Below are 10000 nucleotides of genomic sequence, written 5' to 3' on the forward strand. Positions count from 1 at the left end.
GCAGGCAACTGCACTGGAGCTACAGAGATGGCACCAAAAAAAAGAAGAAAAAAAAAAAAAAAGAGATTTGCGCAAAGAAGAGCCCAAAGAAGCCCTCCCTGCAATGCAATAAATGGGAAGGAAGACACACTGTTAGCTGGCTCAAAACAGACACCAATTTTAAATCTGTCTTAAAGGTATCTCGAAAGGCCAACTGAAGAGCAGCAATAAATGTTCAGACCAGCATTGGTACCCACGGTTCTAGCAGTAATCTTCACAGGAATTAATTGCAGTTCCATGTTACCAGTTGCATTTGCAAAGTGTGCTATAATTACACGCAGGTACCGCACCGATTGCAGTGACATTTGCCATTGAGTGCCATGTTTACATGGGAAGGGATGGATAGGATCAAACCGCAAGCAAAGGAGGAGTAACTGAATCATTGGCATTGCATTCCATTTTGTGCTGAATCATAGTCAAGTTTCGTTTTCTGTAAGGGGGTTACCAGAGAGTACACAGCTCATGCCTCTGCCTCCAGAACAACTGGCAGCAATGCAATATACCTGAGCATGAATCTCCAAAATCCCAGACCTAAAAGGCTCTGACTTTATCTCCAACAAGCATTAGCTTCAGTTCATATTGTTATATTCTAGCAAAACTTCTCTATGCCTTTTTAAAATAAATGATACATCATGTAGTATCATCAGAGGGATTAATTCTATAGTCAGATTTAGGCAAACAAGATGTTCTTTTTGCTGTCTGTGGAAAGAATTCATTCCCTTCTTCTATGTACTTTTTTGAACAATGCAGTGGCAGAACTACATGCGACATTTTCTGCCCATAATGGTACCTGCTGAAAAAATCCACTATTAAAAATGGCCCATGCTAACATTTAAATGTTGATAATAATTAGCCTGACATTTGAAATACAGTGGTTGCAGTGTTGTTTTGAAGATGCTCTGCTGAACATTACCTAACTAGCCCCTTTTCATACGTACGTGCTTTCTGTACATTATTCTGTCAGTTACTGAACAAATAAGACATCAGTTGCTAATGTATTAACATGCAAAAACTACGCTTAAGGGCCAAACACTGCCCCCAATCCACAATGTAACTCCCATTGATGTCAAGTACTGTTAAGGTTGTGACAACCAGTAAAAGAAGGGAGCTGAAAAGTGGGGGATCAATTTTCTCCCTGATCTGCAAGGAATTTATGCAAACAGCTCCCTGCTGAAGGAGGGATGGGAAACGCAGCCTGCGTGGTGCCCCAGGACAGGGATGGCTGCCTTCCTTCTCCTCTGGCCAAGGCATCTGGCTTAACCTTTTGAAAATGCCTGGCCATTTTAGGTGTGCTGGATGGTCAGGTTGCTGGTCAAATCACTCCTTGGTATTTCGATAAAACGAAAGCAAGTGGTTGCTCAACGGTGGCAACTAATTCGCCAAGCAAGCTGAAAATGAAAGCGCCCACGTAAGTACAAATTGCGTGGTTCTCCTCAATGGGTGATGAAAACTGTTTCATCCCCACCTAAGGAATCGCACACTCGGTATGAGTGCACCCGTAACATGCAGAAAGCTACATCTACATGCAGAAAGCCCAGGTCAGGAACAGACGGTGGGATGACCAGGGGACAAACCACAGGAGAAGCCTCAGAAGCATCCTGCGGCCTGGCCACAGCTGGGAGCATGAAAGAAGAAACTGGTCTCTTCCAAAAGGTTCTTGGACACTCCCAAGATATGCCCAAGAATTTGGGCTTGGTACATGCAAAGGATTTAGAGGAAAAAGCCTCACATATGTGCCAATTCTGCATGTAGACATGAGAGCACTTCTTTTTGGTTTGTTTTCTTCCTCTGTAGATAGCAGAATTCTGCAATGCTCACAACGCTGTGCAGCACATTAACTATAAATGATATTATCTAAGAATGAAGTAATAGCATTACCCTTGCATTTCCTTGCTGTTGTCATCTACAGTTGCCAAATAGAAAAAGGCCTTACCTGCTTTTTGTGTGCGTGTGTGTGTGTGTGTGTGGTTTTTATCTCCTCTGTTCTACTGCTAATGAGTGCCTCTCCTCCTGAGAGAAACGAGGACGATACAAGCGATACAACAGGAAGTTTAGGGTACACCCACTCTTTTCCCACCAGAATAAATACTGTTCTCAGGGAAGGTACATTGATAATGAAAATACATTTAATTTTAGAAATTTCTCTGGCAACCATAGTTGGTATGGGAAGGGTGATTCTGACAGGATGCACCATCAACATGTAAACTCCACAAATAGGGAGACGTGGGATTTGAGAGATAACATTTTGTCAAAACACAGGACCTCAATTGTCTTTAAGATGTGATATTAGAAAGGATCAAAAATAAAGGAATCTGCAAAGTAGACTGCTGCTAAGGGCTGCTTAATCCTGAAGCCTCAAAGCTGGTGCTCAGGCCTGCATCTCACCCTGCTAGGTCGCCTGTAAACATGTGTTTTAGACTATGCATTTGGTTAAAATAATCAAACCACTACAGACTTCAACAAGCCAATGCAATACTGCTTTGAGCCCCAATAACAAGCAGCTCTCCTGTGTCATGTAGGCAAATTGCAGTTTCATATTTTTGGCTCTCATAGGGTCTTGAGACCATTATTCAAGTTGCACTGTCAGGTGAGATACATACACGGCACACTGGTGAGGCTCTTGGTTCTCTTTCTTTAGGAACTGCTCGTTCCCTTGTTCCCTCTAACACCAAAGGCATTCATCGAGGGTTACATATCTTGATTTGGAGACGTTTATTTTGGCAGCTGTGTGGTTAAATAGTCTTTATTATTTTATGGTGGTCTCTGCACTGAAGTGATAGGCCAGTTACGGGATGATGATGACCAGGAGGGGATTTGTCTTCCTATGACTCTTGAGGCTGTTGATTAAATCACAGACAGTAGATTCCCAGGCTGGAAGATCTCTGCTGAATACTTGCTTTTAAATGGTTATACAGCATTAAGAGCACAGCTGAATGCTTTTAGAAATATAAATAATTAATTGTTTATTTATCCTTCCAGGTAGCCTTTTCTCCTGGTACAAAATAGAGCCTGTTCACATGAGAAACAAAAGCATAGCCTGGAGGAAGACAATAAACCTTCAGTTTTCCTTGAAATGAGTACGGAACTGGTATGACTGATATTCATAATATTAAAAAATATATATTTTTTTGTTGCTTAACAGTTCCTTGAACAGATTTTGATGACTTTTAAGTATTTAGGGACACATCTTGTGAGTAAGTCTTAAGAAATTACAACTACACTATCTTACCAGGAATCAAATGGCAGAAGAAAATTCCCTCCATAATAATGCAGCTTAATATGGTCATGCTTCTATTTCCCTGCCCTAAATCTGTTCTTCTCTCTCTTTAAATGTAGAGGAGAATACGGGACTATTCTGCAAGTTATCCTACCAATACAGTTTAAAAATAAAAGAATAGCCTAATGTTTTTGAGGACTGAAGAGACAAGTGAACAAGAAAAGCTCTAGTTGTGAGCTCTAGTGAGGGATTCTCCTATGTTTGATGTCATTTATTTGAAACTGACTCCCGTGCCTGATGAATAGGCACAAAATGATCTTCTTTTACTTTCCAAAACTCATGTTTATTCCCACATTCAAATTTTGTGGAATTAGAAAGCAAAATGGATCTCACTGCAGAGTCCCTACTTTACATTTATTTGAGGTTTATATCAAAGAACTCATGGGTACTCTCATACTTACATTTTGACTAAATTACCTTCCTTTTACTTTCATAGTAATTTTAAACCTTTTCATTAATTTCAGTAAAAATGCTCCAGATAACTACAGAATTTGGTCCACTTTTTCATCAACCAACTGAAAAACCTGGCGATGGATAGCACAGGAGGATGCAAGATTTACTGTGGAGGGACGGAGCCAGCCCTGTGTTCTGATTAGCAGTTTGGAAGCCATTGTTCTGTCTGGAAAACACATGTCACCCGCAGAACCACCCAAGCTGTCTGTTGGCATCTGCCAACATATCCTCCATCACCTCGCTCTTACTTCTCACTCTCATCCTTACACCTCATTTCCCCATATTTCTGAAGCCCCCACAAGAGCTCTAATGCAGTTAGAAGCTACCTCTTGTAAAAACTGATGACCCCTTCAGAAATCCGCATCGGCAACTATAGTGTCTTCAGTCTCGAGCTGACCGACTCAAAATAACAGAAAATAGAACATCTCTCTGAGTCCTCTGGTGTGTCAGATTTGTACTGTGTTTCTCTCTGGAGACAGAAATTCATAAGAGCCCAGAGGCTTCATATTTTTTAAATTGTCACACTAAGCCTTGAGTGCTTCCATGAAAGAAGCAGTAGAAAGGGATGCCTGAAGGTAGGCTGGGAAGAATCCAAAATGATGTCAGGTTTCCTTCTACCTTCCCATCAATAGGGTCTTTGAAGAAGAAGCCTCTTCAGAAAAGAAAAAATAACGTTCTCTTTAGTTAAAAAGGCTACCATGGTTTCAGTTTGGAGACTGACAGATACGTTAGCTTTATTACCTTAAAATCTATACAGCCTCGTGGTTTGCAGTGGATGGCTTTGCCTCCACCAGTTTTGATGATGTCCTTGAAAGAGAAATATAGATGCATAGCTTCATTTGGTGTTGACTTTGGAGGTGAGTATTTTATCCCCTTTCCTTTGCCTCGTTGTTTGCAAACAGTGGTGATAACTCTGGTGCAGTATGCCTAAGAATTGCAGCGGGGGGAAGAAATCAAAGCTTTCACCGGACTAGGAGAGTCCCAAGGCTGATAGTACTCCTTCCTCACTGCAGACTGATGATGAGGGGAAAGGAGATGAAAGAGGAGCTGGAACTGCATATCTGTGTCTATTATCTTCTGTCCCAAAGATGCATTTTTATTTTCATCATTGCTTTTACATTTTATATCGCAAAAAAAAAAAAAAAAAGAAGATTCTTAACTAAAGGAAAATGTGTTCTGAGGCCTACACATTTTTGTTTATAACTTTATAGTGAATCCAGCCTTTTGCATTCTTGAAAAGGCCTGAGAAAAGTGGTAGTCTTGTTCTAGAGTAACTTTCCCAGCAAAGGATAATTTCTGTTCAAATGTATGGGCACGGCAGTTTCTGGAAAATAGTAAATTGCCATTTACCCTCCTTATTTGTCTGTCAGCCTGTTGGGAACTTGCTCTTTTGCTGTGAAGTTTCTGAAATACAGTTTGTACAATGCTGTCACACTCAGGCAGAGCTACAGCAGCTGTACTTGACCATATCTCAGGAATCAAGCTCTTCTACCATCTCCTTGGAAGAGCTTAAGTTTATAAATGCTGGCAGAATTATCTTCTTCAGGTTGGGGACTCTTATGGGTAGCAGAAGCTTTCAGGTTCCCATCATTATGCAGGAGGTGGCAGTACATGGGAGGGCAGCCTCCAGGTAGTGCCCTTCATAGATAAAAATAAAATTCTCCTAATATTATTCAGCTAGGATGTATTTTGTAGAAAAATAAATAGAAGTTAAAAAAAAAAAAAAAAAGTCAGCCCTTCCATCCACTGAGTAAATCTAGATCAGGAAAACAATACTTTTTTTTTTTTTTTTTGGTCAAGAAATACTGGGATGGTGGCTGAGCGGCTGTGGATGAGTGGTTTATATGGTCTTGTCAAATGAGTCAACTCGTCCTTCGTTCTCAAACAAGAGGAAGTCAAATCCACTGCTTACACAATGGCAGAAGCAGTTGCAGCATGTCTAATATGTGATAGGCAGGCGGGCAGAAAGATAGAATTACCCACATAGCGTAGGTTGAAGATTTTATTATTTAAAAAAAAAAAAATCCCAAGAAATGTTTCCTGAAATCACTTGAGACTGTCAAATTGAGACTTATTCTGCACAGCTATCACCGTGTGTTATGTAAATCTGTGTTTACAGACATCATTCAAACCATGGGCCATTGAGTCCATAGGTCTTAACAGCCACACAACTGCCAGGAAGAGTTATAAAATATCACATAGCCACTTCTTACACAAAAGTCACATTTTGGTTACCTAAAGAGAATGCAAAAACCCTTTGTAAATGGACCCAAACAGCACTAGGGACAAGCATCATTCGATCTATGGGGTGACCCCTTATTACTGCAAAACTTCAGCTGCAGCAGCATTTGTAATTTCCCTGGGTGGGAAGTACTTACTAGAAACAAGTCCCGCAGCACCCGATCTGTTCCTAACAAAACAAATGACTAGCACGTTCTCGATTCCTCTCACCTCAAGTTTCAGACTGGAGCGCTTGGGAACTCAACCGAAACCTGGGAGGGGAGGTTGAGGGCCTGAAGATTGACCCGGCTGGTGGTCTCTAACATTTTAGGTTAGGGTAGAGTAAATAAAGGCAAAAGTATGTTTAAAAACTTTTGTGCTTTTCTGGAGGCACCACTGTAATCTTGGGAGGAGAAAAAAAAAAATCTTGGGACAACTTCTTCCTTCTGCATTGCAATATCGATTGCTTCTTCTGTGGCACTTTGATACAATCTCCTTCATTTCAGTGGAGCCAGGATCTGCTCCTGCACAGCTCTCTGCCAGACCTTAAATTGCCCAGAATCATTTACTCCCAGATTGTAATACCTTACAGTAACTTTATACCCACCCTGTAACTATATAGTGGAAAAGCAAAAAGGAAAATCAGGGATTTCTTCCCCTCTAGTACAATCATAACAGTGCTGATTACCTTATTTAACCCATTGAAAAAAAAAAAAAAAAAAGGGATGGGGGTAGAGAGAGAAGCATTATACTGATGCTTCAGAGAGAAAAAAATACCTAAACACATTTCTGTCATTCATTGAGTCATTTAGACTAGTGCCTTCTCTTCTTTAGAAAATTACTCAGGTCCTCTTGCTTTCTACATCTACAGCATTGCACTTCTAAGGAAATAATACCTTGATAATCTGCACTTCAAAACCCAAGTCAATAATTGCCTTTGATGATGGAATGAAGAAGAAAAAAAAAAAAAGAAAGAAAGAAAAAAGGAATCTGCAAGACTGCAGCAAAGGAATGCTGGAGAAAAGATGCTAAAACTATTGCTGCACTCCTGTGTTTCAATGTAATTTACAATCTATTTGCCAACAGTTCTGCAATGATTAGTAAAATATGTCAAGAAGCTAAACAATATAAGCATCACACTGAAAGAAATTTAGCAAGACCCCCTCTAATTATTATTGCACATGACAATTCAACAAAATATTTAAAATCAAGGAGAAGAAAGGAAATATTAAGAGTCTTTTCAGAAAAATGCACATGTTATCATGCCTGAAGGATATTCAGGAGGAATGTGAAAATAACTGTAATTTATTTAAGACCTGGAAGTATGAAATAATAAGCTACTGAACGATCAGAATTGTTTTGGTGGTGTTATCTGACAAGAGGGCAGACCTTGTCTAGCTTTAAGTTTTATAGTAATAAGACCTTGGAAACAAAACCTTGAATAAACAGAACATAAAGAAAAGGGAAATGTGTCCTTGCATAAATAGATATTGTGTCTATCACCTTCTTCCAAAAAGGTTGCTCAACTTTATAACCATGCAGTAGGTATAAAGGCAATAAACGCTGGAGTACATTCAAATGTTCAGAAATCACAGACCGGTCATTTTGTAACTTCAAATGAGTAATGCCATCATATAAAAAAAGGCAACCTTATAATGACTCTCTATATCTATTAAGAAGTTCTGTATCTGCTGGCATTTTATCCTCCCCCGCCCCAAAGATTAATAGCTACACATCTGACTCATTTTTCATATTGCGTTTACCCCACAATTTAGAGCCTAAACCACCCAGTATTTCAGCTCAGGAGCAGTGAGCGTTAAAAGTTCAGAGAGAAAACTCTTAGCTGTTAACCCTACCTTCTGCCGTGGCCACATCTTGCCTCCCCAAAAAACACTTGTCTGGAAGGAAACCTCCAAACCTCCATGCAAAAGTGCTGCGCACCTCTATCTTCTCCATCAAAATCACCACCACCACCACAGAACTGCTCTGGAAATCTCTGCCTGCCCGTTTGGCAGGCCTAGCTGCTGCTGTTGTCGTTGTTGTTGTTTTTGTCTCTTTCTAGTTTCCTGGTGTCAACAGGAAATCTTGTGCCTAACAGGCTGAGCTCAGGTACCGGCCGCTTCCCAGCCCATCCGCAGCCAGGCAGGGGGAGAAGGGCTGGGCGCAGGGGATAACAAGGGAGCATCACCTGCACAGCTCCCCGGGGACCAGGAGCTGCGGGGGGGAGGAGGTGGAACCCATTAAGGTGGAAATGAGGAGCCTCCAGCCTTCCCGGAGGTGATGCTTCCCAACGGGGAGAGCTTTGGGAGCGTGTTTCGGGAGCTGCCGCCTGCCTCCTGCCAACCTTGGTCAGGCCTGGCTCTGGGGACACGCGTGCGCCCCCCGATTTCACTCAGCCCCAGTTGGCAGCAAGCAGCCCAAGCTTTGTGTCGAGGTTTTGGTGCTGTGCAAGCGTGGGCCCTGCTCCTGACATGTAAAACCTGCCCGTGTCCCAGCGAGCATCGCCGCGCCACATGAGCGGGGCGCAGGATGACGGGCACAAAGGCTCGCCGCACCGCGGCCACCCCAAGCCGCCCACAAAAGCGAGGGAGGCAGCGACGTGTAAACCAAACAATGCGAGGGGAAAAAAAATATTGAATAATTTCTGTCACGAGGCGCCGACTAAAGCCAGGCTCTAATTGAATTAAACTCCCATTTATTTGCTCAGGCCTGAACAACAGGCTGGGAAAAAAAAAAAAAAAGAGAGAGAAAAAAAAAAAACTTAAGGTTTGCTCAACTGTTCCGAGGTAGCACCTTTGCTCACCCCGGTATAAATCCACCATCTGTGCTCGCACGCACACATGTGCTGCCGCGCAGCAAATGCGCCCAGAGCCGGCCAGGCGCGGGAGCCAAAAAAGCACCAGGCAGACAAAAGCTCCCCAGGCTGCCCCAGGTCTGCAGGAGCAAAAGGGGGAGAAAAGGATGCTTTGCTCATTGCCCAGGTGAGATAGCCTGGTGCGTCCTCTCAGCCTCGACACGCGTCAAGTAAAAGAAAGGTTAAAATTAGAAAATTCAATTTATTTGATAATTTCCCAGAATAATTAGAGTTAATATGGGTTAATTAATATGCAAATCTCTCAGCAGATGTTCTGCAGCAGGGCCTGTGTGAGAAAACAGCCTTTGCTTTCTCCTACGTGATTTTGGCTGTCAGTTATTGGGTATAATTACTGTAACTAACCGAATACACACAAAACCTTTGGAATATAAAATTGTTACAGTTCTAGTTCTGCACAAGCTGCTACTTTTCTGCAATAAAAGCGAACAATTTCTTTCAGAAAATAGGAGCCTTTTTGTTCCTTTCTTGATTTAAAAAGAAGAAATGAATCAAGTAAATGGCTTATCTTTTTTCTATGCATAATTAGGTCAGTATTATATGAACATTCCAATGAGCAGTGGTACAAACGTACATATAAAATGATAGCTCAAACCACCTGCAAAATCACATAAAATTGTTTTATTCAGAATCTTTTTCTTCATACCAGAACTTTCAAATGCTTCGTGCCTTTCCTGCCAATGTTGCCAACATTTTCTGAATTCAAAGGGATCCCGTAACTTTTATTATTTTTTAAAAGCACAACAGCAACATTTTCTTCAAAGGCACCACATCATGTCAGACTGATAACACAAGTTCCACTTATAAAGGTAGACCAGAGACATGCAACCTCTTTTTGGAAAGGAAAATGCTTGCCGTGAAGAGTTTGCAACTTCCAAGTGCTCACACTTTGAGCAAACAACGAGCAGCAGTCCTCAAAACACATCCCTGCGAGCCAAGCCCTCCTGTCCCCCCTCCTGAGGAGATATATATAGCATCTCACAGCTATCAAAGCACTTAGCACTTCGCCCTGCCATCAGGTAAGTAATATCTGTTGCTCCGTGTAAGGAGCAGTAAGCTGGCAGCAGACCTGGCCACAGTGGGCTCAGGTGACCAAGGATGGCCATAAAGCTGTCAGACTGGAGGTGAGGGCTGCTCAT

General features: G+C 41.8%; 1 protein-coding gene across 10 annotated transcripts in view; it reads right to left on the reverse strand.

Annotated features, from left to right (window-relative positions):
- The window catches only part of ZEB2 (zinc finger E-box binding homeobox 2), a 112385-nt gene that overhangs the window by 34563 nt on the left and 67822 nt on the right, over positions 1-10000 (reverse strand). The gene's annotated exons all lie outside the window — the stretch shown is intronic.

The sequence above is a fragment of the Cygnus olor genome, chromosome 6, assembly GCF_009769625.2.
Source record: "Cygnus olor isolate bCygOlo1 chromosome 6, bCygOlo1.pri.v2, whole genome shotgun sequence".
Lineage (NCBI taxonomy): Eukaryota > Metazoa > Chordata > Aves > Anseriformes > Anatidae > Cygnus > Cygnus olor.